At 48.0% G+C, this 25,974-nt stretch overlaps 1 pseudogene across 1 annotated transcript in view; it reads right to left on the bottom strand.

Moving 5' to 3' along the window:
- The window catches only part of LOC102035538, a 53,914-nt pseudogene extending 35,864 nt beyond the window's left edge, over window positions 1–18,050 (bottom strand). The window contains exons 1-21 of the transcript XR_004082498.1: window positions 17,972–18,050; window positions 17,819–17,874; window positions 16,729–16,817; window positions 14,049–14,148; window positions 11,169–11,260; window positions 10,523–10,564; window positions 10,450–10,480; window positions 10,261–10,394; window positions 9,923–9,983; window positions 8,584–8,715; window positions 8,403–8,465; window positions 7,323–7,407; window positions 6,885–7,044; window positions 6,463–6,667; window positions 5,524–5,710; window positions 4,952–5,316; window positions 4,434–4,614; window positions 2,991–3,247; window positions 2,274–2,374; window positions 1,617–1,704; window positions 197–313 (exon numbers count right to left, since the gene is read on the bottom strand). The product of XR_004082498.1 is annotated as a fer-1-like protein 4 (transcript). The remainder of the gene's footprint in view (window positions 1–196; window positions 314–1,616; window positions 1,705–2,273; window positions 2,375–2,990; window positions 3,248–4,433; window positions 4,615–4,951; window positions 5,317–5,523; window positions 5,711–6,462; window positions 6,668–6,884; window positions 7,045–7,322; window positions 7,408–8,402; window positions 8,466–8,583; window positions 8,716–9,922; window positions 9,984–10,260; window positions 10,395–10,449; window positions 10,481–10,522; window positions 10,565–11,168; window positions 11,261–14,048; window positions 14,149–16,728; window positions 16,818–17,818; window positions 17,875–17,971) is intronic.
- Between the last annotated feature and the right edge of the window lie 7,924 nt (window positions 18,051–25,974).

The raw sequence follows: 25,974 nt of genomic DNA, 5'->3' as shown, positions 1-25,974 counted from the left end.
AGCTGCCTGCCCTCATCCCTCATTAGAGGTATCACAGGAAACATGGTAACTTCCAGTAGCTGGAACTTGGAATTTTACATAGCAGCAGAGGAAAAGCTTCAGCTCAGACTGGTGAGAGCCCCAGCCACCAGCTCAGTATCGTCTCCTTGCTTAACCTCTCCAGCTCAGAACAGGGGTTCCCTCGTAGCCACTGTACCTCTTTAGCCATGGAGCGTATCTTTGCCAGGATCCTCCTTGTCTCCTTAACTTTCTCCTTGACATTGTCTCAGGTCAGGTGCCGCCTCACACGGAGCCCCTGCTTTGCATACAGGATCTGAACACAAAGCACAGCTGTTACACAACCACCCATGCCCCACTGCCACACCACATGGGGGGGTCTGCAGGGAGCCTATTGTGCTGACCAAGTCCATCTTGCCCCATTGCGCCCTGACGTCCACCATGGCTCACTGCCTAGTTGCTGAGAACAAACCTCCATGAACCTGTCACAAGCCATTTAACAAAGGGTGCCAAGAACTGGAGACTACAGTAACTCATCAGCCTGGCCAATATAATCTGGTAACAGAAGTCCATGAGCTTTAAAATCATTTGGGGCAGAAAGTTGTCTAAGGAATAAACATTCCAGAAGCTGGTGGTCTAAGGCTCCAGATAGTGCCTGCAGGAGATTTTGGCCAAGGAGCAACTTGGGGCCACAGTAGTGTGGGATTATGAAGATGTAGGAAACTGCAACACAGGGCTTGGCTTTCACCACTATTAGTACATATCAGAGATAGTGTACACATCTCAAGAGAAACTTTGGGATGAATCAAAACTAATAATGAAATCCAGAAGAAATCCAGGATGTACACCCACTATGGAGTGGCAAGGCCAGAAAACTCATCTCTTAGGTGGGTTCTCTCTTCCAGAGTCTCTCAGGCTTTGCAGAGTACCTTCACCATAGCTCAGGTGACGACATGCAAGGAAGCAGAGGGAAGGGAACTGGGATCCAGATATGCCTAAATTTTATTTCCTGCTGCTGTCACTGCATTTTGGTCAGTTTTTCAAAGCTTTGTAGTCTGACAGGGGCTATGATTCTACAGCTGTGCTGTGATGAAGGGTATGTAATTGTGCTCTCATTCAGCTAGCTAGTCTTGTGTGCCGGATGATAAGTGCCCAAGTGTTGCCCTTTCTAAGGACAGACAGATGAATGGCTGTTGTAGACCTGCTGGATATGTACTCAGCCAAGGGGCTGAGTACTCAGGAGTAGCGGATCTCACTGAGCACCACAAAACTGCCTGCAGGAACATGGTGCACCAAAAGGCCTCCAGCAACCTAACGGGCAGCAATATGCACGTGCTCAACTACATATGCCCCAGTGGAGATGAAGAAAGGTATCAGGGCACAGCATCTGCACAGAAAAGGGAGCAGCCATGGCCAGACTCTATCTCTTTTCCCTGTGCCAGAAATTGTATTGCTTTGAGCAGAATTGGGAGATGCTGTAGTAAAAGCCCATGACTGATACAGTGAGTTTTGGCTCCAGGTTTCCTTCTTAGCATCAGTTCCTGCTGATCCTCCCGAAGTTTCCCCAGAGCAGGGCTGGCACAGGCTCCCACCAACCACCACCAAACCCCGCTACTTACAATGTTGCGCATCAGGTATTTTGTCCAACATCTGTCCAGGTTATTTGGATGACCCATTGTTTTTCTCTCTGCACTGAGTGAATATTGCCTGCAATAAGAAAAGCAGCACAGACTCTGTATCCTCTACACCCAGCATGTTGAGCACAGCTCACAGCAGGGACACAAGCTCCAAATCCCTGGTTCCAATCCAGATGTGTCAGGTGGCTCCATTTCTACAGTGCCTTCTCTTCTGCAAGCTTGTTGGTTCAGAAGGTACACTGGGGATTCTCAGCACCTGAGGCTCCCTTTCTACTGTAGCACTGCAGACTGAAGTGCATAACAGCCCCCACAGGATAGTCATGGGGATTGAAACAGTGATCTTTTAACTGTGTGATTGAAAAGAGTGAAGGAAATATCCTTCACACTTAGGAAACACATGAGAGCCCAGGAGCACTGAAGCTGTCATCTATGACCCCTCTGATTCTTAGAACAGGACTGGGGTCTCCTCTCCAAGCTTGAAGAGCTACAGAGAAGGTCCTTTTCCCATGTCATCCTCATTTTCTTCTGCACATCCACCTCAAAAGGAGAAGAGAAAAGGCTGCACACAGCTGAGGCAGAACATTATACGACCTCCTAACCTGAAGACAAGAATCTTCAGGACATCAGGGACATGCTAACCTGCATCCACCTACAAATTCCTCCAGCACTTCTCTGAGCCGCTCTTCTGCTTTATCTTTTGGTCTTCTCAAGAGCTTCTCCACGTCATCCAACCCCTGCTCCTGTAGCAAAATTGCAATATTCACAAAGCTTGCACCTGGCTGAGGGGTCAGAGTAAAACCTTGCAAGGATGTGTTTGTCACAAATGGCTTATGCCTTTCTGCAGAGCTGGGATTCATGAGCTGCAGATCAGCTCTATGCTCCCTGGGATTCTCCAGAGCCTGAGGATAACCTTAGCATTTGTTGTTACAACACCTTGTGTCTCAGTCCTCAAGCAGCCACTAACATACACTGTGGCAAGCTCTACTTTCGTATTTTCAAGCCAAAAGGGAAAGGCAAGGTCTTGGGGAGAGACTGCATCCCCTTCACAACAACCTGAGAATCTGCTTGCCCAATCATCTGCCCAGGGGTCACATAGCTCAGGACTGGCAGCAGAGGAACTTGTCATAGACATCATATCACATCACTCACTCCTCCAGGAACCACCACTAGCAGTTGCATAGCATGAGTCCATGTGGCCTACCCAATCATGTCTAAAGGGCAGGTGGGACTAAGCCCTGTGAGAGACATGGACTTGCATGGGTGGTGAGAACAGCAAACATCTCGCACAGCAACTGCACATGCAACAAAGCACACCAGGAAGGAGCATGACACAGACAAACACCCTGAAAATGCTACCAGGCACTCTGCCAGTTTGACAATCCGGTTGGAAATGCAGAGTCTCCAGGTGTGATCCTCCCAGCAGCTCCATGCATACACGCAGGGTTTTTCATGTGTCATGGGCAGGCAGCTGTATGACCTAAGGACAGCAGGCAGAGGAGGTTATGGCTACTGCTACAGAAAGCAAATGCCATATCATAACACATGCACTTGCACATCCAGCAAGGGAGCAGAGGCTGAACTTTGTCTCCCTCACAGGGAATTAATTGGCTGTTCTGGGGTCTGCACCATGGACATGGGTGCAAGCTGCTGGATCTGCCCTTTGCCATCCCAAACTAGCACAGAAGGTTTCTAGTAGAGACAGCAGCACATGCTTAGACAAACAAGGCTGACAGGAGCATGGGAAGTTGCCAAGATTTCTCACTGCTATGGGACTAGGTAGTGGCAGGCACAGGCCTCACAACACAAAGACTAAGATATTGCCAGGCCTATGCGACAAACTAGGCAATATAATTCCCAGAACAAGCATCAGAAGAGCTTCTGTATGTGTCTTGCCTGCTCAACATAGGATAGCATATGCCAAGAGTACTCCTCTCCTTCCTCACTGGAAATAAGCCCTTAGGACACTTGTTTGTGAAGCAGAAAAGGGATGGCTGTTTTTGACAGGTCTCAGTTTCCTTGGGACCCCATCCTTGGCCATCTGCAAACATCAAGCAGACACCATAGGGCTCGTAGAGCTAGTGGGAAATCCCAGCCAGCTAGGCCATGGCAAGCTGCAGGATTGCAAGGAAGAGAAACCTATGATGCATTGCTGAGCAGACCTCTAATAACATCTGGAACAACCAGTGTGGGAAGATGTAACAGCTCCAAGAAACGTGGAATAGACAGAAAGACAGCCACAGAGGCATTTACTTCTTTGTGAACTAGTAGTTGTGTCCAACCATTGGCACATCACATGGACAACCAGGAGGTCCAAGAGGGAGCTGGGCAACTGCAAGGAGGTCCTTGTGTATGCCTTCTTCAGTTCTACCAGCTCCACCAAGTGCCTGCAGACTACCATCTACATCCCTACACTGGGATCAGCTCCTCAAGTAGTATCTCAGCATCAAGCATCTTCACCCGTCCAGGTTAGCAGCTCAGGGCTTTGACCCACTCTCAGACCATTGTTTCCCCATCACTTGTTGTCACATCCCCTCAGTGCCACATGGCCAACCCCAGTATCCCAGCTTTCCCTCCTTTTTTTCCCGTTCTTGCTACCAAATCCTTCTACTTCTTTGTAGTCCTACTTACTAGAAGAGTTTCCCCAAACTTTCCCAAAACAGGTATTTCACGCAAATGGGGCAGATCTCCAGTCCCACAGAAGAGATTCAGGGTTCTAGTAAAGCACTGTGCACACTCCCTGGACTCATTCCTCATCTTTCCCAACTTCCTGAGCTGACTTGACAGGGCAGTATGAAGAACTGACTTGGCTGTCAGAGGGAGATTCACACTGTTCCCATAGTTTCTGGACGTGGGGCCCTGGGGAATACGCACCTATGGAGACTTCAAAGTTGACAGGTTTCGAGCTGAGAGAGGAGTCCATCATAGTGGCTTCAAAGAAGGCAGCAAAGAGAAGGAATTCATCCTTTCTCCCCAACACATTCTGAGCAAGGAGACAGAAATCAGCCTGAGACCCTCGTGTGCCAAAGAACTGCCTGAGCACCAGGGTATAACTGATGTCTGCCAGCCCTTCCACAGGACCTCAGCAGGATGCTGCTGAGATTACCACTGGTCTGACAGAAGCAGGATAAGATTTCTTGGAAAGCCTGAGGTGTTGGTGCAGAGCCATGGATTAGCTGATGCTCGCATGAAGCCACTGAGCAGGTTGTAGGCTAAGGGATGGCTACTGCAACACAGCTGCCTCCCACCTTGCCTCTTGCCCTTCACAGATGTGCATGCCGAAGACTGGCATGGATCAGCCATGTCAGCATAGAACTCACCTCAGGGAGTGGATGAAGGTCTTCCACCTCCACAGTGACCTCTCTGGGCTGCTCGGCCTCCTGAGAGCTCCCACCCTCCCCCTCTCCCTGCAGCTGGCTCAGTTCTTTAGTTTTCTCCTTGGATTTTTTACTTTTCTTCTTCAGTTTCATTTTTCTCAGGGCACCTCTCATCCTGTACCCAAGCTTCCTCTCTGCTGCACTGGGGCTGTTGAAGATCTCCACTGTGATGGCCATGAGGATGCACCCACGGTAGAAGATGCCCTCACCCATGCCTTGATTGAGGTCTTTGTGGACATCCCGCAGAGTTGAGTTCTGGGGGGAGCCATACAGGTTCACCCAGGCTGGGCCAAATGTGGGGTTAAAGCCTGCAGAGACAGGGACAGGGTTTTACTATGCTCCAGGGTGCCACTGCAGAAAGACCTCCCCAAAAAGGACTCCCCAGGACACCAGAGTGTCAGGGTGCTTCAGCCACTCTTGCCCCCAGCCCCAGGACATCAGCATGCCAAGCAGAAAGTGCATGGCACATGGCTGCCCAAGACATCCTGCCCCAAGGCAGCCATGCCAAACCTCACCATTCCTGTCAGGGTCCGAAATCTCCTGCAGGTCAATGTAGTGCGTAGCAATGGCCACATCACCGACATTGGCATCATCCAGCACCTGGACTTTTATCTTCCTGGATAGAGGTGGGAACATCTCAATGAAACTGATCTGCTCGTTCCACTCGGGCTCAGTGGTGCTGGTCTCTACTGACGTTTCCCCCTGGGAAGGACAAGGTGTGAAAGTGTCACTGTCCCAACTGGTGCCCAGAGAAAGGGATGCCTCAAAGCTTGTCTCGGAATGGCATGCACTCTTGTACCACCACCTGCAGACAGTGCCAGGCAGGCTCTGGGTGTGGCAGTGTCCCTGCTCCTATCCCCGTTCCTGCAATTCCTCTCTGTTTCATTAATGGGGGGCTGTCCCAAGGCCCTGGCATGACCTACACAATCAAGGGAATGCAAACGAGCAGCAGACTCATAGGTATCTAAGGATTGCCTGGAGCACTCCAGGCCCACAATACTGCCAATCAGGGATTGATTATCATATTAATGGATATTATGGGATCAAAAAGCCTGACCTTGTGTGCAAAAACTGGGTCATTATCTCAGTAAAGTCTCTCAAAGGTCTCAGGCTGAGCCCAGCTTGACACAGAAAAAGGACTTCTGCTCCAGCATTTATCCCTATATTTAAGGATATGAATATCTGCCTGGAAGGCCAGCAGCTCAGCCAGTAGCTGTGCTTGGGGCTGAGGATGTCCTATAAGCAGCTCTCTGTAGAGACAAAAGCAGAGAACAGCCTTCTCATTCAGACTTCGCACAGCCATGGCCACACAGCCCAGACCACTGCTAAAGGCAGCAACACCTGAGCTCTCCCAGCCTGTTTTCAGTGGGATTGCTGTGCCTCATGGAGGCTGCTGGCACCATGAGCCCACCACATGCTGCCACACAGCCAAGGGAGAATCAGCCTGTCCCAACACAGCTTCCCCTCAGACTCATCTGTTGCCCACAGAATGACACCTGCACATATGGGTCAATAAAGACTTTTCTCTCCCCTATGATCTTGGACATACCACCCATGATGCCTGCTATCATGCTGGGCAGGCCCTCAGCACGATAGAGTTTGATGCAGACCCTGGCCCAGGGTCTCTCTGCAGGGACTGTCTTAGGCAGCAGCAGATTCCTGAAAGACAAATTCATGTTCTGCCTTTCTCCTGGAGTCCATGGAACACAATGATGGGAAATTCACTGACCGGCAGGAAGATTGGATCCTGACTCACAACAGGTCTTTTTCACTGGGTCTTTGCCCATCAGAAGAGGGGAAAATGGGGGAAAAAAGGTTGTGTGAAGAGAGACATGGCAGTGTTCCCCAGGGCCATGCAAGATCCCACTGCACCTACCTTTCGATGTCCTCATCCTGGTTCCTGGAATAGGTGGGAAGGAAACCTACAATATCCCCGGGTGCACAGACAGAGATGTTGCACTTCACAAAGCCTTTCACACCTGCCTGGGTGTCCATGGGGTCACTGATAACTGCCCACTTCTGGAAAAACCTGTGATCTGAGAGGGAAGAGGAGGAGTTCCCTAGGGAGCAGCTAGGTTACCATTTCACATCCAACTCTGTCCACACAAAGACTGCTCTGGCCCTGACCCTGCTTCTGAAGGTGCAGGAGGTGTCACCTGTCTTCAGACAGCTGGGTGGAGAAGTAAGATCAGATCTTCATGCAAACTAAGTGCTTTAAAACCAGGGCCTTGACCAGACCCATCAGAGCATGAAGGAAACAGCAGTTTCACACAGAGCCAGGATCAGACACAGGTATGTGGTGCAGTTCTCATACCTGGCTGGCTGTACACTGTCTCAACATCCATCTTGAACGTTCCTATGCAAGTTCCCAGAAATGGTATCTTCTTTGAATGAAAAACCTGCAGACATCACAAGTTCCCCTGAGCACCATGAGGTGTGGACAGCCAGGTGACACATCCAGGTATCTCCGAGGAACACAGGGCTGCCAAGAGGTGTTCCAAAGCACAGCTGAGGCAGTGGTTGCAAGCTCTTCATGCAGATTGACTCATCTGTGTTAGCTGTAAGACTAACCCTTTCCTGCCCAACCATTCCCACAAAGCCCACCAGCCCATAGCCCACAGTCAAACCTAGACCGAGGCAGTCATGTGCAAACAATTCAGCTTCTGCAGTCCCAGGTAAGCCACAGCCCAACAATGGAGATAGGACAGATCTGTTTTCCCACAGGAAGTCCTTGTGTCCGTATCCTGCTGGGTTAGGGCAGAGCCATGACCTCATCAGGCCAGCATCTCTCCCAAAACCCAAGTCTTGCTCAGTTCTTGCTGAACTCTCTGCAGCAGCTTTTCACAAGGAAAGTACTGGAGACCACTTGGCAAGGGCGTGCTGGCTGGATTTAGCTATCTTCAGAATATCCTTGTGTCTTGGGAAAGTCTTTGTGCTTTGTGCCAAGGGATTTTCAAACTCTCTGCCTGCTTGGGCTTTTCTACAGCACAAATAATTTCTGAGCTCCCCTCACATCAGTCACTTACCTTCAGGACCTGCAGGATGAGACTCCAGGGTAAGGGGGCAGTAGGGAATTGCTGCCAAGCAGCAGGGCAAGAAGGCAAAAGGCAAGAAAATGCCCCAGAGGCCCCACTGCAGTCATAGGGTGACGAAAAATCCTCACCTGGAGGAGTTGGGAAGGCAACACTGCCCAGCACTGGATCAGAGCAGGGCTAGGTCTCTGCCCCAGTGCAGCCACAGGAAGGCCCTGTGGCTCTCTGTGGGCAGGTGATTCCAGCTGGAACACCTCAATGGTATTGGTAGCCTTGCTTTGCCCATTGCACCCAATGTCTACACACAGAAGCATCAGGCTGTACCACTAACCAGTGAAAGATGAAGAGGAGGACATACATACCGAGATCTCCATGAGTCTGTGTAATAAAATGTCCCTTGGCTCATAGAAGACAAACAAAAAATACTGGAAGAGAAGAGCAAGACAGCTTAGCCTCAGGCTTCCAGGCATCCCTTGCAAGGATGGTCCCAGGCACTCGGGACATTGGTGGAGCAAGGACAGAGCCTCTGTCCATGTCACATACTTCGTTGTAGAAGGGGCAGTTTGTTGACTTCTGTGTCGCCGTATGCCTCTTTTCTTCTCCCACCTTGACTACAACAAAGGGGTTGATGTTCACCCCCACCAACTTCCGTGCTTCAATTACATTAATCCCAACCTGAGAAAATATGGGAGAAAACCAGCACTCTCCTTGTCAGAATCAGCACTCTCCTTGTTTACACCTCCATCCTGAGATTGTTTCAAGAATACCAGTATGCATATGTACAGGGCAGTCTTAATTCAGAGCTGGATGCCTAGGGCAGGCAAAAACGTGCCTGCTGAAATTTGCTACAGCCAGGAGAGACCAAAGTAGTATTTGAGATACTGGTTTCTTTCAGACAAGCAAGGAAATAAAGTGTAAGAGCCCCAATACTTTTGACAGGAGCTGACCTTCCCAGCAGCACTTGTACCCTCAGTTTCTGATCCCAAGTGGCTGAAAATCCACTGCTCCCACATGGGAGGGTCCACAGAGCATCTTGAAGATGCTTTTTGTATCTTCTGTTAATACTCCTCTTTGAATCCCGCTGAGACAGGACACCTGAGTTGGACACCATTGGAGAGACTGGAATGTGGCTGCTTACCATTTACTTACATTTACTGCAACTGCTTACAAGTCTAAGATATAAAAGAAATGTTCTCACATTTGCTCTTAGTACAGGCAATTAGACCATGGTTAAGGTACAGAATGATTGATTCAAGAGAATGATGGCAGTAAATTCAACCCTCACAAAAACTTCCTGCTTGGTTGATAGGACAAAATGTGAGTCCATGTGTACTTAGAACCAGAGGAGGATTTATATCCACAGCCATGCTGGGAGACTTGCCCTGAAATCAATTTAGCCTGATGTGAGATAATCAGCCAGAGCCTAACAGCTTCCTAACAGCCTTCTGGCATGTCCAAGCAAGCCCCCACATAGCCCTCCGGCCCTGGTCCCACAGCTGTCCCTAAGGAAGTCAGACAAGGCCCTGGCAGAAAGCTGGCAGGCACCAGCCCTGCCTGGGTACTCTCTGAAGCTCTGCTCAGGCAGTGTTTTGCAATGGCACAGGTAGCTGATTCCCTTCTCCTGTTTAACCATAGCTAACTACATGGGTTTACTGATACTGTGGCCAGCACTCATGGATGCAGTTCATTCTGCATGCCGTTCATGGATGCAGGGAATCTTACATCTTGCCCAGGGCAGTCACACAAAGCATGATGGTCTTCATGCTAGAGGCCTTGGCAAAGTATGTGGCAATTGGAGAAGCCCAGGCCTTCAGCAAGGCAGTAAGAGACTGGCTGCAGGGCTAGAGGCAGCTATGGAGACCTGCACCCAGTGCTGCAGTACCTGGAAACTCTGTGGCATTGGGATGGCAAAGAGGTCTCATGCAGAACAGAGTCTGGAGCGGCTGCACAGAAAAAAAAGCACAGGTGAGCAGGTGTCCTTGTCAACATGAACCCTGAGTAAGTCCCCACCAAGGGAAGCAACAGAAAACCTCACAAATACTGGCTCATTGCCTTGGGAATGAGCAAATCCCCAACACACCCTATCTAGGGCCTTTAGAGATGGAAGTTTTCTGACATTTTGCCAAAGCAGACTGTCATGAGCTGCAGGAATTCCTCAGGGTATGGCACTTTCTACCAGGACCCAAGCAAGGGCAAGAGAGAAGACCATGCCATGGATACCTCTTCACAGTGCTGAAGATTATGCCTGAGTCCTCAATCTCAGATGTATCATAGAAATCTTCCTCCTCTTCTTCATCAGTCTCCAGACCTTTTGCCAGCTTCCTGCCTAGTGCAGCAGCCTTCTTGTCCAGTTCCTTCGCTCAGCCACTCAGCAGTCCTGCAAGCCCCACAGCATGCCATGAGCCATACATCAGCCCTCACAAGTGGGCTGTGCACTGCCCTCCATCCAGGAGGTGAGCCAAGACATTCAAGGGCTACTTACTCCAGCTGCTCAAATCCAGGATTGTGGATGATTAACTCCGAACTGTAAAAAACAAAAGATGCTTTTCTCTAAAGACCAGTGTGCCACGGCTGTTTTCTGATTCATTTCAGGAACAGTGCCCCAGACACTCTCCTGTTTATTTTTTGGCAGGGACACCAGCAATTTTTTCCTAAGCTTATCCACTGTCCACCCCATGCGTCTGCTGTTTTGTCTCTAGTTCCACAAGTGACACTCTGCAGGCCTTACTACTGCCTGTCATCCTGTTTGCCCAGAAACCTACAACTCCCCTGGCTTTGGGCATTACCAGCATGCATGGTGCATGGAATTGCTGGAGGCCAAAACCATGCTCTCTGCAACTTTGCAGCCACAAGCCAGGAGGGCTGCAGAAATGCTCTCAAGTCTCTCCTAGGGAGTCCCAGGACCCCCAGCACCTACAGTGGATCATTGCAGTCAAAGGCTCGTTGTGATAACAAGGAATCTCTTTATCTTAGAGTCCTGCTCCCTTATTGCTGCTGTAGAGTTGAGATGCATCAGCCTGGCCAGAAAGTGGAGAGTAAATGAGGCTGGATTGCATCCCAAAGGCTGCCACTGACAAAGGCAGCTGTACAGACTGCCTGGAAATTTGCTCTTCCTAGGATTTCCATACCTGTCTTTCATAAGATAGAGAAAATCCTCTTCAACCCAGCTCCCCACTGAGCTATTTGGAGGCTGGTAGCGCAAATCCAACTCAATGTAGATCTACAAAGCAGAAAGTGAAAGGGCCTGAGAGTTTGGTAGCTACAAAACAAAGGCAATAATGTCACAGAAAAGAGGGACATGGAAGAAAAAAAGAAGTGAGAAGCGTCCCCACAAGAAGCATATTTATACCAGATTGCCATTGTCTGCCTCCACCAATAGGCTAGACATAACAAAACTCCCTCCTCCACAGCTTCTCAAACTCCATGTTTCATTGAATAAAAGCTGGCTCAACTTTACAAATCTACCATAAAGAGGCCCAGAGAATAGCCTCAAGGCATTTTTTACAAGGGAACTGGGGAGAGCCCTGCACAATAACATGCAGGGATTTGGAGCAGTCTCTCTGGAGGAGGCACAAGACAGCTGGCAGAGGATCCTAGCAAGCTAGGAATCCCTAGCTTGGATTAAAATGCTGGAGAAGCCACCAGCACATCAAGAGCCTGCATCACAAGAGACAAGGAAGCACAGCCAGAGACGTACAGAGCACGCTGGATATTGGCACAGCCAACACAGGTCTGAATACCCTTGGTCTGCAGGTGGCCAGCCCAATCTCAAACCAACACATCCACAAATGATTTCCCAGCAGAGGCCAAAAACACTAGCATGGAGGAGATCACTCCTTAGCAGGCTGAAGGGGATGTACTCTGGGTTCAGAGCTCAATCCCTGGAAAATGCATATTTCTGGGAAAAGAAATTCAGCCCAAGAAATCAGCAGTACGGTGATCAGGAGAGGCAGCAGAAAAGGCTGGAGGATGAAGAAGCCTGAGGCAAAGCTGGATGAAAAGCTAAGGGCCTAAAAACACTCCTTCAAATCACAGGAGAAGAAGAGGTGCAAGTAACTCTAGTCCCACAGGAGAACTGGATTTGAACTAGCAGGAAGACTAATGGCTTTATTCCCACTTTTCTAAAGAAGCAGCCTCTCTCTTGGGGCCATGTCTCTTCCAAGCTGACCTGAGAGGGTCCCAGGCTGCTCTTGAATGAGCAGTCTTGTCAGCCCTATTTCTATTCCCTGCAGCTGTTGTGCAGCCAGGGTTGCACAATCCAAAACTAACCCAGCAAAACTGAATGTGGTTGGGTTTTTGTTGGAGCAGCTCACCAGCACATGTGTGTTGGGAAGGATGAAAGTTTGACAAGAAAGTCTCACAAATATGTATGCTTAGCAGAAAGATTTTTAAATGTAGAGTCTGATGAAGGAATAGAGATGGAAGCAAGTTTTGACATAGAAGAAAAGAATTGCTGAGCCAGTATTACTGGATAACCAAGGAGGCAAAGGGTATGTTGGTTGGAAGGGGTTTTTATGACTTAGAGCAAAGGATAAGCCCACCTCAAACAAGAAGATGTTTGTACCAAGCAAGAAAATAGCACAGGCAAACAAGCCTGCTGATGTGGCAAATAGAAAAAAGGTCTCAGAATTTTCCACTGCAAGAAAACTGAATAACAACTTCTAGCTTAAACTGTAATGTACTAACTTTTAGTGATTGGAGAATTGTAACATGAATATGGTAATTACAGTAGTTATGATAGGCTATAGATAATAGTTAAGGTATAGATTAGTTCTACTGTATTAAGATGCTAAGCAAAGAAAAGTACAGAATGCAATGTAGCCAAAACCAAAGGGTCTCCAGGCCTGCCTGCAGCTGGAGCTGTAGGCACAGCTCTGTCACCCACGACCCTGGACTGCTGTGACCTCTTGGATGGAATAAACTGCATTTTGGAGAGCCACCTTGAGTCACGCATCTCTCATTTAGGCTCTTACACATGTGTTGCTGTTAGCACAAGGGAAGAGGCACCCAGGGCAAAGGGCTGGGCCACATTGTACCTCTGACCTTACACAATGGAGTCCCTTCAAACCATCACCAGCACCAAGAGGTGAGTCTAATCCCTGTCTCTTTGCTGGCATGAACATTTATCCAGTGAGCTGCATGGGCTAAAAATTATCCTGGAAATGGCCAATTTCTATCTGGACCTGCTCCAGGAGTCCAGTAACACCAGCAACTTGTGCCTGTGCCACTCAGGCTGGTGGTCTGGTGGCCACAGAGCTTGCATACCATGTGCCACCATGTGGTTTAGTCATACTGCCTGTGTGAAGAGCAAGCAGAGAGGCAGCACCTTGCAGGACCACTGCCTTCTTCCTGCCTGCCAGCTGCCCTGGCACAAGTGTGGCAGTCTGGAACCCACTGAGCTGTGCCTGCACACCCAGCTGGCAGGAAACAGCTCATTTTAAGGTGGTGTTCATCTTCTACAAGTGCAAAGGACTGACTGAGCCCCAGTGCCAGGGCTGGAGGAGAGCAGGACCTGCAGAGCAGAGGGGCAGTCAGGTGTCAGTGACACTCATGCTGTCCCAGACACTCATTAAGCCATCCAGTTAGTGCTAGTGTTTAACCCAAAAGCTTGCTGGGGGTTCCAAGGCACGCTACCACCTTCCACCTCACTCCATTCACTGCAGCAGCCCATACACATGCACTTCATGGTGCATGAAGCAGAGAAGATGCCACTTCCTACATCCATTTCCCAGAGCTGAGAAGCTTTTACAAAGCCTCCCTCTGTTCATTCAGGCCCTTGACAGTTCTCCAGGAGCCCCAGCCCAACCCATGCATTTGTAGATGCTCCAAGAAACCTCTTGGTGGATGTGAAGTGTCTGTGCAGAGATGGCATAAATGCCACAGTGCTTCCAGCTCAAACAGCATTTTGGATTCCCCCTCAGTCCCCAATCCACCTGGAGACTACCACGTGAAGTTTCCCAAAAAGCCTTACTGACTGCTGATAGCTAGGCTGTCCATGGAGAACTTACATCAGTGACTCTGTTGCTCTTGTCCACAAGGGACTCACGCAGGATTAGTCTTCCAGATGTCATCAGGTGCTGAAGGCTGAGGACAAGGGTACCGAGCAGCCTGGTGAAAGGAATGAGGGATTTGTCTTTACAAACAAACTGTGGGTTTGCTGGTAGATAAAACTAGTACTGCAGGATAAAAGAAACAATGGGAAGGATTCCACTGATTGATGAATGGAATGAGGGATTTGTCTTTACAAACAGTGAGTCTGCTGATAAATAAAGTTAGACACAGAGAGATAAAAGAAGAACCATACATTCCATAGAAATTCCATAGATTGACACAAGGGGAAAAAAAGGGGGCAGGGGTATACAAATTACAAGGGAGTCATAGGTATTAGGCATTTCGGGAAGTCTGTATCTCTCAAGTACGCCAGCCAATGGGGAAAAAGAGAAGGGAAATGTGGCTGGGAAATCAGGATAAAAAGGAGGCTGTGTCCTCTAACAATTTGAGAGACCCCATGGAAAACACCCATGACCTCTCCCTTTATTCAAATAAAGCTACAGGATTCCTCTGTCTCCTTTTTGGACATAAACCTCTGGGGTTTGTGGATTAATTTTCCTAACACTGGAATAAAAAGAGAGACTGCAACAACACTGTACATAGCATCAGTGCCTACATCCTGGGGAGTACTGGGACCACCACGCTCCCACTCACAGCCCCTCTGAGCTGCCCGAAGTGTTTTTTCATAGGGAGTCTGGCAGCTGAATACCTGAGACTGACCCTGCAGCAGGTCCTGCCTTTTCCCCAGTCATGCCCATGCAGCTACTTGCAACTGAGCTGCCACTGATGGTTAAAGGTTTGTGCAGATCCAGACTCATGGAGTGTGAAGGAGATCTCCCCATCAGCAGAGTTGGGCTTCACAGGAGCCAGTCTGTGTCTGGGCACCCAGCAGAGCTGGGGAGACTCTTCTCAGAAAAAAACTGGGAAACAGAAGATTTACACAAGAAAATACAGAACTAGGACATAAAGCTATGGCCACAAGAATGTCAGCAAGTCAGGCCAAAATTTACCTACTCCAAAGTGGCTTCTCCTTTGAGAAAGGTTTTCTGGCTCCTGCAAGTGGCAGCAAGGCATGCAAGACAGCATTTGCCAATCCTAACCCTGGCTTGTGTGTCACTGTCTGCGCCCGTGTGTACATGGACCTCCATCTCCTCATGGCATCTCTGCTGGCGGCCAAGCTAAGCCCTGCATGAAGCAGAGCTTCCCTATGCAATCTGGGCGTCACCACTGGAAAAGCTTACCCAGGACTCAGACAAGAGGAACTGCTCCCCACACATCTCAATTTCAGCTGTGAGCTGTTGATCTCTTGTATTCCTTCTCACCTCCCTTTCCTCTGAGACACAAATCCTGTCCAACTTCCTACCCCCAAAGAAGGAGTCTGTCTGCTCATCCTCCTGCTTTCCATCTTTGCCAGCTTGATGCTGCTGCCACAGAAATGATGCACACACAGAAGTTCAGAGACCATAAACAGATACAGCGATGTAACAAGTTTTTTCCCTTCCGTCTTTCCACACTCTCTTTCTATTTAACTTTTACCATCCCAGTGCACAAACCAACTGCTTTTGAATTGTACTGTTTGTCACCTGCTATTATGCTGCTCCCCAGCAGTGGAGCTGTGTGGATATAGTGTCAATCCACCCATTTCCCACTGGACTCCTTTGCTTCAGGCTGTCAGGTCCTACTGTTTTGTTACTGTTTGTTGTATCTCTTTGTCCTGCAGCAGTTTCTGTTGACATTTCAGTCAGAGACAATTCCTCTGATCCAGCTCCCATAAGAAAATCATCCAGGAAACCGTGACACAACATTCTGCCACACTTTATGCTCTGTTGTCACCTGTGTTTTGCATGTGTTGTGCTCATCTGTTTTCTCCATGCCCTCTTTGGCATCTTTGAAATTTTGCATTATTAGCTGTATGCAAATTTATTAGGTTTGCGTTATTGGCTGGTGCATTTTCCTTCAGTTCTTAAAATTCACTTATCAGAGCTGGCACCTTTCCCTGTATCTTCATGTTTCACATGTCCTGAAGAACGTGCCTCTGTTGCCTTTCTTGCTCCACTACTCAATCTGTCATCTCCTTCTTGGGTTTCCCTGCAGTGTTTTACAACTGTTGGAATAGCCCCTGGGTTGACAATGTTGTGCCTGTGCCACCTAGAAGCTTTTTAAATTCTGGCTGATCTTTTAAATTGAAATTGCTGTCTTATTAAAGGTTAAACAATAACACAATGCATTCAGGGCTTTTCTACACCAACAGATATGTTGAACTTGGATGCAGCATGGTCACAGTCACAAGAATGTTCAGGATGACAGTAGGTCCTCAGTCTGCAGCAAGAGGTGCCTTTATAGCTGTTTTTTAGGGCCTTGTTTAACCTTTGTCCCAGCTGAGGGTCTGATCTGGATCCTTATGTAGTCCCTGTTACTGCTGGCACAGCTAAATAATTTCCCTTATTTAACTTAATATATACAGTATTGCTGCCCCACCAGAACAACCAGCTCCATCCTTCCTCTATAAGTGGCATTCTGCTCATCTGCTTTCCATCAAATTTTCAATAAACATTTTCTATTGCCGGAAGACAATGTAAAGACCAGTATGTCTTCTCCCCCACCTGTACTGGTCACCCAAACAATCGAAGGACCCACCTGTTACTGAAAACCTTGCTACAGTTGTAAACCTTAATGGACAGCATTTCGCCCATGACAAGCTTCCCATAGTGTGGCCAGCGAAAGAGCTGCAAACAAATGGAGCAGGAAGAGATGAGAACTCATTCTCAGCCACACTTTCCCATGTCTCATGGCTGGTTGGATCCTCTGTGAGGTGACCAAGTCCATGGATATGATGAAAAGCAGCTGTGATGGAAAGTTACTTTCCTGCTGGCCAGGCATAGAGCCCCTCCAGCAGCACAGAGCCACAAGCCAGCTGCTACAGAAGTCAGAGCACCACTGCCCTGGAAAAAGAAGGATGCTTGTGCCTGCTGGGGTTCCTGAGCTGGCAGGTTGTGGAGTGAGACAGAACATGGGAACATACAGAGGTGCTTGGGGAGAAGTGATCACCCAGGCAGGGAGTCATCTGGCTTAGAGAAAAGCTGCACTGTGAGGCTTCAACTCACCACACATCAAAAACAGTGGCTGTGCCTCCTGCCCCCGCCACCTTCACTGCCTTTCCCCAGGAAGCACATTGCACTGGGACTTGAGCAAGGGACAGGTGGGAACCACCCACTGGCACAGCACAGGTGGGCTGTCACAGGCTTCAGTGGGGATGGCACTGAAGAAACGGACATGCTTCCCAGGCCACCCCATCCCTGCCCCTGCACACTCACACATATGCACACATACATGCACTCAAACACACAAGTCCCACTCCTGTCCCACAAGGCCTCAACTGCAGTGACAGTCTGGCTTTCTGAGGGCAGGGGCAGCTTTGCCTTCAGCTTTGATATGCCCAGGCTTCCAGGCAATGTCATTCAGTTGAATTTCTTTTCCTGGAGGCTTGTAGGTCACATACACAATGTGAGGAATCCATCTGCCCCTCTAAGCAGAGAGGAAGAAGGAGACAGCAGAGAAATTCTCAGAAAACAGTCTAGTGGAAGGTGGCCCTGTCCACGGTGTGGGGGTTGGAATGAGATGATCTTCAAGGTCCCTTCCAACACAAACCAATCTATGATTTTATGACCGAGACATTGACTTGTCCCATCCCAGTCCCACATGTTCCACATGATCCCAGTTTCCTCACCTCCTTGAAGGTGGCCTCTGGGCCACAGCAGACCTTTCTTGTCTTCTGGGTGAAGCCTTGAGAAGTAGAGAGGAGGTGTAAGGTGCTGGCAGGAGAAGGCAGTCCCCAATCCTAAATCCCCAAACCCCCACCCTCCCGGCCACCTGAGCCCACCTCGGAAGCTGAGATGGACCTGCCGCTCGCCATGGCCCGGCAGCTGGGAGAGCCGCCAGACACCAACACTGAGCGCCATGCAGCTGGTGGGGGCCCCTGCTGCCTCTCACTCAGCGTGCACTGCCCAAAGTGACTCAACCTCGATTCACCCAGCCGGTCCGGCCAGACACTCCACACCCCAGTGGCCCATGGGCTGGGCACCCCCTGCTGAGGCACACGGGGAGGAGGGGAAGCCCTGACTGTACTGCCTCCCTCCCTCAACCCACCGGGCTGAGCCCCCCAGAATGCACCTCTGCTGGCTAAGACAGCCCTGGACCACAGGGACCCCCAGGGAGCACTGCAGGAAACAGCAGGGGAAGTGAAGCCATCACATGGCCATGTTGAAGCCGGTGCTTGGAAGGACATGGGCTGCTGAATTCAGAACTGAGAAACACCGTCTGTGAATACAGAGCCTGGCTCTGCTTTCAGCCCCAGCCCTGCACTGTCCCCAGCACAAAATCACAGGTCCTGCAGCTAAAACCCTCCAAAACAAACAGAGCGAGGGTGGGAAAGGGCAGCTCAGATTGTGAGGGTTGGGCTCCTCTGACATGAGGAAACAGCACATGCTCAGCAGCCTCCTGAGCAGCGACCTCAGGTACTACTCAGTGGAGGTGGGATGCCAGAGCACTTTGGGACAGCACACCAGCTGCCAGATCTCTGCAGGGCAGAGACAATCCACAGACAGTGGGATGGGAGCTTCAGCTGCTCCACAGGGTGCTGGCAACCTCACAAGGAGGGATAGGAGGGAGACCTGGGGCACATGGTGCCAGAAGCTGGCTGTGCTCCCTGATGCAGCCCCTAGGCCTAATCTAGCTAGTCCTATCTACTCGAGAGCTGATAGAGATGCCAGAGTTCTTTCAAAGCACAAATTCAGACCAGATTAAAGCAGTTGAACAATCATGAGCTGAGCAGATTTTGGAGGGCATTTCTTCCTCCTGAGGGTCTGCTTCTCCCTCTCAGCACCCAGTACCAAACACTTGTTATTGAAAAGATGTGTGCTAATGTCTTTACAAAGAATTTGATGACTGAAGGTATGGGTGTTCGCTTGAAATGGGTCTTCATGTCTCTACTAACTTTGGTTTGTTGCATACCCCAGACAATTTGGCTCCTGAAACAGACAAGTGGATCTACACAAGCCTTAATTTCTGAACTTTGCTGTAAAATGACAGGTTCAAGGGGGAATATGTGGTAGGCAATTCAGGAGGGCTGTACCTTCCTGTACCTTCCAACGGGCAGAGGAAGAGGGCAATATGTGGCCAGGAGTTTAGGATAAAAGGAGGCTGTGGCCTGCAAATCCTCAAGAGAGAAAAGTGGACTCTCTCCCTCTATTGAAATAAAGTTTCAGGACTCTTCTGTTTCTCTGTGGACACTGGCTTTTCATAGCGTGATTTGCCATACAACTCCATCCACACATGCTGTACAGAGTGCTTTGCAGCAGGCCAGAGCAGCTTATTCAGCTCCACAAACACCAAGGAGTGAATCATACCTGCTGTGAGAAATGCATGTATTTTATGATTGGCTTTTCGCAAATATTAAAATGAGTATTATATGTGTTGTGTTAGCAAGTAATGCTGTATTAATTCTCTTAAGTACTGTATAGTTTTAGGTTATAAAAAATTGCTAAAATAGAAACTAAGCTATATAAGATGCTTTGTTTAAAAGAAAGGACTCGCAGTGAGATACCAGCCACAGGACACCTAAATCTTTCAGAAGAGAAGAATTTATTGCTTTCCTGTCAGAAGAAACAAACTGCTTCCCGCCTCAAAGGCGCCATGGGTGTTAGAAAGGAGAAGTTGACACTGACCAGTCAAAAATCCTGTGTTTGAATAAGAATTTATGCATCAAGTATGAAGTGTATGAATATGCAACCGGCTATTGCTCTTAAAGATTGCTCCTTTTGTTAAAGGCTGTCCTTTTTCCTGGGCCCGCGCTGCCTGGAAAAAGGTACCCAGACATCTGTAACTCTTTGTCTTTATTGTCTCATATTGTCTTAAATCCTGATTGTCCAAATTATTATTACTCTGATTGTATTACTATTTTTATAACCATTTTTATTACTATTAAACTTTTAAAATTTTGAAAACAAGTGATTGGCGTTTTTCACACTGCATAATGCCAGTTGCTTCGAAGTGGGCCCTGCAGATATTCCCTTTATTCCCCTTTTACGCAAGCACTTCCTGGACCATCTGAAAAGCAGTGCTGGGGGTGGTGGAAGCATGCTGTATGTTGTACATGTTCGTGAAGCATGTACATGTTGGTGAAGCATGCTCCATGTTGTAGGAGGATGCAGTTTTACCACTGTCCTAGCTACAGGTGTATTCTACACCCCTCCATTTCTGATGAACTGTTGATGATGGATCATTTGCAGGAGCTGCCCAATGCACACCCGACCCCTCAGAACTATGAGCCGGGTGTTAAATAAGAAGGAGAGGCAAACCCTGTGACACAGGGCAGAGCTCCTTTTTCTTCACGCCAATGACTCAGCTGTGATAACTCCCACTGAGGAAACATCAGCACAGTCACACCCAGATGGTGAGGTGAGAGCCTCAGGGGTCATCTCTGCTAATGGGCCATAAAGGACTCAATGGGACAGCAGTATGGGCAGCTGCAACACTTAAACTATCAAGGACTCTCAAAATATCCCATGACTCACACAGTGTTACCTCATGAATTGTGAAACTCTCCGCCCTGAGAGAGGTACTGGGCATCCCCACCTGAACCTGAAGGGAATGAGAGGGATGTGTCTTTACAAACTGTGGGCCTGATTGTAGATAAGGCCAGATATCAATAGGTGAAAAAAACAATGGGAAGAAACATAAATTCCAGAGGAATTCCACCAATTGACACTGTTGCTCACCCAAGCTTTGCTAAATTCTTGGACTTAGAGAAACAGAACAGAGATATAAAGAAAAGAGGGGTGGGGGCTCGGGGTTGTGTGGTGTGCACATTGGAAGGGGGTCTGTATTAGACCATTAGGGAAGTCGGTACTTCTCAAGTACCTCAGCCAATTGGGAAAGAGAGAGGGAAAATTGGCTGGGAAATCAGGATAAAAAGGAGGCTGCATCCTCCATCATTTTGAGAGACCTTATGGAAAATGCCCCATTATCTTCCCCCTTCATTCATGAATAGAGCTACAGGACTCCTCTGTTTCCTTTTCGGACATAAACCTCTGGCGCTGTGGATTAATTTTCCTAACAAACATGAGTGTGTAAAATCTTTAGGCCTGGGAACTTCTGGCACCACCACTTGATAGATTTAGAGGAAGACCAGAACTTCGACAGGACTGGTACCATCACCCTGACCAACAGGGTGCCAGGTTGTATTCAGTCGTTGTAGGTTAAAACCACTTTTCTCTGTATTATTGTATTTATTATCATCTCTTTAATAAATTTTAACTCTGACCTGTAACCTCTCAAATAAACTGGGCAAGGGACTTTTCTCCTTTTAATGCCTTTACTAAAAGTGAACAGCTCAAGACTGGGAAGCTTGACAGGTCTGCAGTCTCCGTCTTCTTTCTTAGGGTGACTCGGAGAAGGAGGATAAGCTCAGCTTTGCCCACTAGGGGCAGAGCTGGGGGGCTAGTGCTCGTGGGAAGCTTGAGCACAACCCTGACCGCTCTGCTTTCACCCGCCTCCCGGCTCCAGGTCCTGGTTTAAGATGACTTCTGTAGTCAGGGCAAGGGGCACAAAGGTTTACAGCATCTCTGCTGGCTCAGCATTCTGTTCCTCACATCCAGGCATCACTCCAATCTCCCAACTCTGCATTGGCTCATTGTTTTTGGGGTCTTTTCGGTAAGTTTGACACTTCCCATGGCATGCTGATCCCGAAATTAATTTGCATATTCTGATGCCCCCCTCCCACGTCTGGTCCTTTCCCCTCACTGTCCAGGGAGGGACCCTCCCTTCACCGTCTGGGGAGAAGAGACCTTAACTTAGCCCTAGCTAGGGCCTTTACTGATACAAAAAGAACCATTAACTCTAACGACTTGTGATTATCATAACAACAGGTAGCACTGCAGCAGCAACACTGGTCTGCTTGCTTTTGTAACTTTTTCTACAAAAAAAAAATTGGCAGAATTTTGTTTATAACAATCTCTCTTAAGGCTGTTGAGTGGGTTCATTTGACACACCAGTTTACTTCCAAACCAGCACGACCATGCAACAACAAAACATGGCAGACTTGACAGCATTTGGCAAAACTTTTGTGAACCCAAGTGAGCTCATCAGTTTAAAACAGACTAAAAGCTCAATGTGCTGACCCCACATCCAGTCATCAGTGGAGTTGAGTGAGGAGTGCAACTTAGGAAGTTTAATGAGACATCCACACCATCAAATTATCCTGCTGCTGAGTGGATCCAGTACTTGCTCAAAGCCGGTCAGAAGAAAGCACATCCCTATGGTAATATATGTTATGAAATAATTCATGCTTTATAGATGTGAAAAACGCCAATCACTTGTTTTCAAAATTTTAAAAGTTTAATAGTAATAAAAAAATTGTTATAAAAATAGTAATACAATTAGAGTAATAATAATTTGTGCAAGGTGAGTTAGGACAATATGAGACAATAAAGACAAAGAGTTACAGACGTCCGGGTACCTTTTTCCTGGCAGCACGAGCCCGGGGAAAAAGGACCCCCCTCTAACAAAAGGAGCAATCTTTAAGAGCAATAGCCTGTTGCATATTCATACACTTCATACATGATGCATAAATTCCATTCAAACACAGGGTTTTTGTCTGGTCAGTGTCAACTTCTCCCTTCTAACACCCATGGCGCCTTTGAGGCGGGAAGCAGTTTGTTTCTTCTGACAGGAAAGCAATAAATTCTTCTCTTCTGAAAGATTTAGGTGTCCTGTGGCTGCTATCTCGCTGCGAGTCCTTTCTTTTAAACAAAGCATCTTATATAGCATAGTTTCTATTTTAACAATTTTTTATAACCTAAAACTATACAGTACTTAAGAGAATTAATACAGCATTACTTGCTAACACAACACATATAATATTCATTTTAATATTTGCGAAAAGCCAATCATAAAATACATGCATTTCTCACATAGAGAGGATGTATTTTATAAGATTGTGAAATCCAAACGAGTATCTGACCACAAGCAGCCCAAAGACAGACGTCTATTTGAATTCCGAGATTCCTGAAGGTGGCAGGAGAACAATACTCAGTTAACTTATGAATAGACGTGGCCAGCGCAATGATCACCGCTATCCCGAGTGATCAGAAGATGCCCAAGGACAATCATTGCCCTGTTGATACCATCAATCAAGATAGCAGGAGTCGCCAGAAAGATACATCTGAATACATGACTTCCCTGGACACGATTAACACCGGCTATCAACCAGGAAACAGCAATTGTCCAGCTCTGCACAGTGAAAGAAACTGTCTTGAATATGCAGAGTTACAAAAGAAACTGGGACTCCTCTGTCTTGGGCATAAAAAAACTGTATAAAATAGCCCTGCAAAAAGCAGCGCTCCTGAATGGGGGTAGATCTGATGCGATAGAAGTCAGATCTAGGTTCACCCAGTGCCAATCCCGGGCTCGACGCTGTCTCTTTGGCTGCGGTGGTTTTGAGGACTGTATTTTGGTCACAGAAAAAGAAAAATAAAATCTTTTCACATTTTTGATAATTTGGCTTTCGATTGATCATTTATAACACTGTGGAGTTTCTGTGGCTTCCTCAAGCACCTGGAGCAGTCTCATGACTGCACCCACCTGAAGACAGTGCCTCATTTTTAGCAAAACTGTCCCCTGGTTATTTTAGACCTCAAGTAGGGCCATTAACCCAACCAGTTATACAGGCAAAAAAGGCATTATGTCCCACTGCCTGCTGGGTAGTGTGGCATAGCCTGGCATGAAATGTCACCGATATTTATTGCCACATGTCCAGGAAGCAAAAGGAACCCTCCCTACTGAGCTCCCACATGCAACAGCTTTTGATTTTTTTAAAGCCCCGAGGCTGAAATACCTTTGGTGATCACAAGTATAAAGGTGCTTGTTTAATCTTGGCGAGGGTAAAAAGATTTCTGGGGTGTTCCCTGTGCTCACCAGGAAGATAAATCAAGCCAGTGACTGGGGGACACAGAGAGCATGCACAACACATTGTCCTGAGGAAAATAACCTGACCTCTCCTCTAACTTGACAGCTGTGCCGTGCCATCAATCTGCATTCCAGCTACACCCAGGGCAGCATGTGGCAGGAAACAGACCTACCATCCTTCCACCAAAGTGCTCAGCAGCTGTCTGCACTTCCTCTAAAACCTGGAGCCCCGAGGAGAGTAAAAGACAGAAAACAGGCAAAATTTTGCCATCCTAGGTCAGTAGCTTCTAAATTTAGCTTCCCATGGCTTTTCACATGGGCCCATACCCATGCAGCTCTTCCTCCTAAGTTACAACTACAGGACTTGTGTCCCTTTTCTTGCTCACATTTCAGCCACTTACCTGTGGGTAAGGAGCATCTCCTTCAAATTCTAGTCTGCTCCCACAGTGGAAAGAACTCCCCCAGACCCCACTCAGACCTGCCCCTAACACTTCTTGGCCTCTTCCTCCCCAAAACAGGAAAGGTCTCTTCTACCATAAATGAGTCCTATACCTGGAGATACCTCAGCTTGCTGCAGAACAGTGACTTCACTCTTTACAGGGCAGACAAAGAACACTCACTCCCTTTTGCATGGGAACTGGCAGAGGTTTAACAAGGAGCAGTAAAATGGGCTTCAAAATACACACAGACAAAAAAAAAAGCCTTAGGTTTCTTGTATGTATAACAGAAAGAGAGTTCTGTCTACAGGTGGTAAGCAACTGAAAACACAAGTGAAGGATGTTCTCAACCAAGGGAGAAGTTTCTCAGAGATGACTTGGCAGTTTTCCTCCCTCTCTTCCACACCTGTAACACATTTCAGTTTAGACAGCCACGCAAGATGAGAGGCTGCTCGGTTTCCTTCAAGACTAAGTCTTGAAGTGCAAGACTTAGTGCAAGAAGTGCAAAAAAATGGGGTGCTGCAGGTTAGGCATCAAGAAAGACAGTCCAACTTTCTCTAGAGGAAGCTGGCTGCTGTTTATGTAACATGAGAGAACATAACATAGTCAAAATAGGTTTGAATAAAAAACTAGAATAGATTCACCTTGGCTCAGCAGTGGTTCTAGCCCCACAGCCCTTCAAGCACAAGCTACGTAATGGTAGATGGGGTGCAGCTTCCTCTGTCATGCATTAGCAGCTAGAGTGCAGTGACGCTGAGCACAGCGAACAGGAGCGGGCAAACAGGGGCGTGGCACGTTTCTGAGGGCATGGCACATCAGTTTGTGAGGCAGTTCGCAAAGGGAGGGCAAGCAGGCAGGGTTGCAGGTTCTTCCTGCTAGTAAGGGTACTGTGTGTTGTTTGCGGTGTTTCTGTTGGTTGGTAGGTTTTAGGATTCTGTTAGTAACGGCTTTTACGCAATCAAAAACTGTAGTCAGTAAGAGTGTATGTAACCAGATGGAACCCTCCAAAAAAGGATGCACCTGTCCAGACCCATTCCTGTGTGGAGTGTTTGAGCTTATCAGTGGTTTCAGGGGGCGTTGTGGAAGAAATCTGCCTGTGGTGTGAACAGGTTAATGATTTCCTTTCACTGAGCTTCGAGAGGAGGTTGAAAGACTAAGGAGTATCAGGGAAAGTGAAAGGGAAATAGATTGGGGGAGTTCTGCCCTTCCATCCTTGAGAGAGGCCCACCAAGAGTCAGAGGACACCCGTGCCTCCCACTGTCAGACAAAAGAAGGACACCTGGTAGATGAAGGAGAGTGGAAATGGGTCCCTGCTTGGGAAAGTAATAATAAAAATTCCTCCTGACCCCCATGCCCTAGCCAGGTGCCACTTCAGAATAGGTATGAACCCCTGGATCTGGAGAGTTAGACAGATGATTTAGAAGAAAATTATCTGCCTGGTGAGCCTCCCAATTATGATTCATCTGTAAGACGGATCACCACC

This window comes from Geospiza fortis, unplaced genomic scaffold (assembly GCF_000277835.1).
Source record: "Geospiza fortis unplaced genomic scaffold, GeoFor_1.0 scaffold657, whole genome shotgun sequence".
In the NCBI taxonomy this organism is placed as follows: domain Eukaryota; kingdom Metazoa; phylum Chordata; class Aves; order Passeriformes; family Thraupidae; genus Geospiza; species Geospiza fortis.
Note: the sequence above shows the minus strand (reverse complement) of the source record. Positions and strands in the feature narration are given on the sequence as shown.